General features: G+C 46.8%; 1 protein-coding gene across 2 annotated transcripts in view; it reads right to left on the reverse strand.

The window, feature by feature from the left end:
- The window catches only part of REEP3 (receptor accessory protein 3), a 101,270-nt gene that overhangs the window by 93,845 nt on the left and 840 nt on the right, over positions 1-6,585 (reverse strand). The gene's annotated exons all lie outside the window — the stretch shown is intronic.

Consider the following 6,585-nt stretch of genomic DNA (forward strand, 5'->3'; position numbering starts at 1 on the left):
GGGGGGGGGGCGGGGGCTGGGATGGAGTGCCGGCACCCAAACGCCCCATGCTGCCACTGTCCTGTCTCTTGCAGGGAATGGGGTGGGGGAGCCAAAGCCAGCTCCCCCACCCCATCAGGTTTGGAATCACTCACCCCGTCCCCCAGCACGGCTTTGGAATCATGGCGGTACTCTCCCATGCTTGGAGCACTCTGATTGGCTGTTTCAGGCAGGCAGGCAGGCTTAGGCTTTTATAATATTATAATACTTCTGTCAAGGGAGGGAGCATGGCTTTTGTCCCAGCATCTCTACAGCTCCAGCCTGGTGCTGGCTTCTCCCTCTCCCTTTTCCAGGTAGCAGAGACTCAGCCTAATAAGCTGCCCTGTTAAAAGTGGACATGAAAGGAAACACAAATGAAAAACCTTGTTCAAAGTGCTGCTGGCTTTCTCACGGTCACTTCACCGCCCAGCATGGCTTCCAGTTGGCTCTCCTTGCCTTCCTCACTGCTGCCAGCTTGGCATCTGTGTCCCAGGCTATTGGAGCTCCTGGGCTGAGAATCAGCCCTTTCCCTGGCTCTCAGAGTCTCTGTTCTGGCATCCTGATGCTCCAGCATTGGGGCTTTCCTCCAGAGTCCATCCTGCCCAACATTCGGCCTTAGTGGTGGACCAGAAATACCAGTGCAGCTGCAGGGCAGTCCAATCCAAATTGAACAGCTGCTAATAAAGCAGGACTCCCACAGCAGCTTCCAGTCTCTTGCTGTTGCCAACTCCAGCAGGTCAGGTGAATTGTTTCCCTCGGCAGCTGTGGATTTAAGAAGGGCTTTTCTTCCCTCTTCACAATACAGCAGGGCAGGAGGTGAAAGAGGAGCCTCTAGAAGCAGAAGAGGCCAAGCAGCAGCTGGAGCAGCCCTGCCAGAAAGCTGTGCATACTGGCCAGGGCTGGGGCCAGAGTAGGTGGCAGGCACAAGCAAAGCTCAGGCTGCCCTGAGTTGGAGCATGCAGGGCTTGGCCCCATGCAGAGAACCATGGAGGCAGCCATGGGATGAATACAATCAATTGGTGGGCCAGATCTGGCCTGTGGGCCATATTCTGCCCACCCCTGGCTTAAACCCATTCATGTGTCCTGCCACTTCTGGCAAGAAAGGATAATGTTTCTCCATCTTCTCTATGGAAGCCTTTCAAATATTTAATAGGGGACATGAGAGTTTAAATCTTCTTGTCCCCAAACTGAACTTAAATTCCTCACTATTTCCTTCCCAAACCCCTTTCATCACCTTTTACCACCCTCCTCCAGATCCTCTTGTTTCTCCATCTCCTTTTTATAAGGTGGTGCCCAAAACTAGAACCAGTACTGTACTCTAGCCTAACCAGTAACTAGTAGAGTGGCTCTGTCACTTCACATTACTGACTCACGCTGAGATCCTTCCCAGCAGCATACTATCAAGCTGGTTATTTGTTGGACTTTTTGTTCTCCCTTTAGAATAGCACCTTACTTTTAGGCTTTGTTGAATTTTACTCTCATTCCTAGTTGTGTGTCATCTAGAAATGTAATCAGTTCACTATTTCTACACCCAAATCCCCAATAGAAAAAAAAATGTTAAATACCACTGAACCTACCACAAGGCCCAGTGCAAACTCATATAAGACCTCCTGCCAGTCTAACAATCCAACCACTAAGTTAGTTTGTGCTCGCAGTAAAACATTTACCTAGTGGTGGTTCAGTCTAGCACAGTTGTTCTCAACATTTTTTGGACCAGAATCCATTTGAAGACATTCATGTCCAGTCCTGACCCAGTGACCCTCACTGCCCACTGCCCCCCCATCCCCAGGCCCCAGCTCTCCAGTGTGTGGGGCACGGGGGGACCCCAAGCAGCCCCTTCCCAGCTAGAACTCTGCCAGCCAGTTGTTTTGAATCTTTTCACAAATTCTTGCAACTCACTTTTGGGACATGACCCATGGGTTGAGAGAGGCTGATCTAGCATACATTCCTCCAGCTTATTTATCAGAAAAGCACGTTTGCCACCAACACTGAGCATGCTACACCCCTATGTTTGTCAGTGGGCTTCTGGAAGGAATGAAAACAAAACAGCAGCAGCTAGAAAAATATTGTGTAACTTAGGGAAAGTCACACAAAACTGGAAAGTAGGAAGAAAATATTAACATTTCTTTGGCTGATTAATTCTGCACACTTTAAAGCCCACTGAACAACACCTTGTACCTATGGACCTACTTAATTTGCCATTTCACAGATTTTGCAGAAACTGCAAAATCTGGAATTGTCTGCAAAAATCAACAAAAAGAACGAGACTTTAAAACAAAATGCTGGCTCCCCAGTGGGAACCAGCATTCGTCACTGCCAGGAGGGGAAGGTGGTGGCAGCTGGCAGGGCAGCAGACAAGATGACAAGTGCCGCCTTGTCCCTCCTTCTCCCTGCCAGCAACTTGGACAATCAGCACCAAGGGGAGGGGCAGCAAAAAGAGCAACCAGCAATCAAGTTGGAAGCCACTTGTCATCCTTCCTCCCCCTGCCTCCCCCCCAGGCCCTTCCACCAATCATGCTGAGGAACGGGGCTGCTGCAAAATGCCCACAAAAAAATCAGCTCTGCAGGCCACAAAACCATTTGTCTTGCCGCAATTTAGGTAGGTCCTTACTTATATCCCTGTCAGGGTGTGGGGCCCCCAGGGATGGCCATGATGCCTCTGGGGCTCCGTAACCATGCCAACCCTATCCTACGGGCACCCTTTTTCTCGCCTGCCACGTCTTTCTGATAATTATCATAAATAGGAAGACTGCCCTAGAGTTTATGTTTGGACACAGTCCTGATGGACCCCACTGAACACTTTTGGTTCCTGGACCCCTTTTTGGTTCCTGCTCTAAATGGATGCCTCATGGGACACCCCTAGCTTTATGGACTAGATGCATGGCTCCAAAACTGCCCCTTTACCATGGCCCATGTCTCACAGATGGTATTCAAAACTTGTCCCTCCGAGGCCTTGATATAGCTCAGGCCTCCCTTCACCGCTGGACCCTCCGAAGCCCTGGGTCTGAGCCCACGCAGGCGCTGGGCCTGCTGGCACTGGGGTCTCCACACTGTAGTGTTCCCCAATAAGGCATCCTTCTCCCCAGTAGTCTCAGCCTGGTCCACTGGTTTAAATAACAACGGATAACATAAGCCTCTAGGCTATAATGGAATACAAACAGTGCAGGGTGCACTCTGTCCCCTTAAAGAGTCAAACTTCCCCCCAAACATTAAGTACCTTGTAGCCCAGGGTACCTGGTGGGCTCCAGGAGCCCCATTAGTCCTGTAAGCAGCATACCAGGCGGCCCCAGCGTCTCTGGGCAGTTCTTTTCTGCAGGAGCTTCATCCCCTGGCTGCTGCCAGGGATCTAACCCTTGCTGGCCTCAGCCCTGGGGTTTGTATGGGCCCAGTGCCCTGTCTTCTTCCAGTCAGCTGACTGAGTGCAGGTGCAGGCTAATTCCCTCATTAGCCTGCTGCCATAGTAACCTGCACCTGTGGGATGTCTGCCTGGCTCCTAGGGCCCTCTCTCTAGGCAGACTCTTGCCCTTAAAAGAGCAGGTACCTTGGTGCCCTGCAACACCCCCCTTCATTAACAAATAGGCATTGTAACCTTGAGAGTATAATGAACAATCTACAATAGTTATTTTTGGAAAAACAACTTTAAACAATGGTTTCACAGACTTCTTAGCTGGGCAGAAGTGGGTGAATTTTCATGGGTGCAGCGTATCCCAAAACTCACCCCTCCCCCTGACAAATGTTGAGTTCCTATACATAAAAAACTTAGGTTACTGCATTTTTTATAGTATTAGGACTACTACCCCCCCCACACACACACACTTTCAGAAATGGCCGAGGTGAGTTTTTGTTTGCCAGAATGCTCTACATTTCAGTGGATGAAAAAACAAAAGATTAAGCAACTAAAACAGGCTCTTACTGTCATCACCTGTGACTCCACATATAATACAGGGGAACTAGATCAAGTATAAACTTGAACATTTTGGATATTATAGGCATTGTACACTTAGCAACTACATGTGTTAGTGGGCAAGAAAGGAGATGGTGCTTTGCATGTCACATCTAAAAACCACAAGACAATGAACAGCCATTCACTCTCTCTCCCATCATAAAAATGCCTCTGGGCACAGACCTGCACCTCCTGCAGCAAAGCCTCAGGAGGTGGGAGCAGTCTGGAGGGGAAGGGGCCACCATAGCACCCCTCTAAGTCATCACCTGGGGCTGGTGTCCCATTCGCCCCCACTCCCCTCCTAGTTACGCTACTGGGGTGGGGGGGGGAAGAGGAGGTGCTTCAGAAGGGAAAAAACACTACACACAGGAGAACATCTACACTTCAACTATTAACTCTTTAAAAAAAACAGGAAAGAAAAAACAAATTTTAACAGATTAAAATCTGTTAGTCTGCTTTAAAAGCAAAAAAATGTGATGCACTTCTGTTTATCTAGGACACTTCATTTCTTTGTTCACGTCAAAAATATTACTACAGAGTAGTCTGATATCATCCATACCAGGCTGTGACTAACAGCTAGCTCGTGCATTTTCTATGAGAGAATTTACATTTTAACAATCTATTGTTCTCAACAGTTATAAGCACAATTGGTCAGATTCTACAAACAAGGAGGTGATTCTTTATTTCCATAAGAGAGTCTTTTAAACCCCTGAAGAAAGACATATGAAAACAGTATCTAAAGGAGTAAACAGATTTTGATTCAAAAGGCTGGATACAATTGGTAGAGTCTGTGAATATTACAAAACAACAAGCAGATCTCTGCTCTAGACTTAGCTTATAACTATTACCAGAAAAGTTCAGCCTAATATTTGCGCATCATTACATTCAGACCAATACTGATATTTGAATTTTCATTCATCTTACAGTGTGCAGCATCACTGCAACAGGCTGAGGTATGAAAATGGGATCAATAGTGTACAGATGGATACCAGGCATAATGAAGCATTTATACGGACGGCTAAGTGAAGAGGTTTCGTGGAGGGGTATTCAGATCAAAAGATAGGATGAAGGGGAGAAATGGAGAACAGAGACTTTCACTCCTTCTTGAACTACTGAAAACAGTTCAAGCCCTGTTACAAGGTGTCCAGCAGCTGGAGCACAATATTTTATCTACAGGATATTGCATACCTTAGGGGAGGAATTGGGGAGCCACAGAAAAGATGAAAAGGCTCAGTACTCATTCAGAGCATGCTCTCACCTCAAATTAAGGTAAACAGGGTTAATTAGGTACACAGTGCTTAGTTATTTGGTCCCATTAGCCCTGAATTCAACTAGCTTTCATCATTTTTTCATAGCTTCTTATATAGTCATTATCAAGGCTGCTGTGTACTTAGGGAGCTCCCTTCCCTGGACTGTAAAAGCTGTGATATTAGCAGCCCAGAAATGGACTAACTACCATCATTTTCAAAACTTCTAATAAATAGCTCCCTGACAGCTTCTCCCCTCAATGTTTCTGGTATAATTAGGATACCTCAGAGTACATATGAGACTGTTACAATTCATATACAGTAACTGGAGAATAAGTTAAGTTCCATTCCCTAATACTTTACTGTCTCCTCCTAAAACAGGGATATGCAAAACAGGACAAGTAGCTGCTTGTTTCAGAAGAGTAATGCAAGACTTAGTTTATATGAATAAATTTATAGGTATAAGAAGTGCCAATTACTACATTTACTCAGTCATTTTGAGTAAATGTACACTCAGCTCTCTATATAAACATGATCATTAGAAACTGAAGCTCTCCAACAATGATTTTGCTTTTACATTTTTAACACAATAGGTTGCCACAGATGGCTGACTCATCTTTTACCCTTGCCCCGGGTGTCACACCAACATTACATGGTTCACACTAAAGCTTCTGCCTAAACCCTTTTGTCACAACTGCAGTAAGCGGAAGCAGGTGACAGCAACACCAGCAGCAGCTGTGCTTTGGACACATAGATCAGGGTTTTTACATGTTTCCATTGCAGATAAACAGAGAAGCTTGCACTGACTGCTCCTTAGCCACAAGCAATGAAAAATATTGACTAACCTCTGTCTACAGCTTTCACTCCAAGCAAGACAACTGGCTAAAGGTTTTTCTTCTCCAGCTTGATCATCTAATGAAAAGCCTGGAAAGCCTGATGCTCTGCAAATAAAAACTTAAAATCGGAGGGACAACTTCTAAACTCCTAACAGAGGGACAAAGCTGCAGCAGAGAAACATGCCTGATGAGGTGGGGGGGGAGGGGGGTTCCCCAAGAGCAAAGCCCGCAACCTCGATATTTGCTGCTGCAAGTTGTTGACATCAGAATGTCACCAGCATCTCAAAGGGGAAGGACTGCGCTCAGGACAACCATTAGAGGAAACATGGATGTGAGAAAATATGAAGAGGCCTCACCCTGGAGGGGATGAGCCCATTCAGTACAACCCACACATGCCATGAATGAACTCAAGGCTGTGCACTGTACACATGCACCCTTCCAGTGCTCTAGCAAGGGGCGGGGGGGGAGGGGAATAGCAAGGAGACCGCCCTGGGTGCCAATAGGTGCTGCCCAGCCAGGGAGCTGTAAGCAGCATTATTTA

This window comes from Gavialis gangeticus, unplaced genomic scaffold, assembly GCF_001723915.1.
Source record: "Gavialis gangeticus isolate Ggan-Ray unplaced genomic scaffold, GavGan_comp1, whole genome shotgun sequence".
Classification (NCBI taxonomy): Eukaryota; Metazoa; Chordata; order Crocodylia; family Gavialidae; genus Gavialis; species Gavialis gangeticus.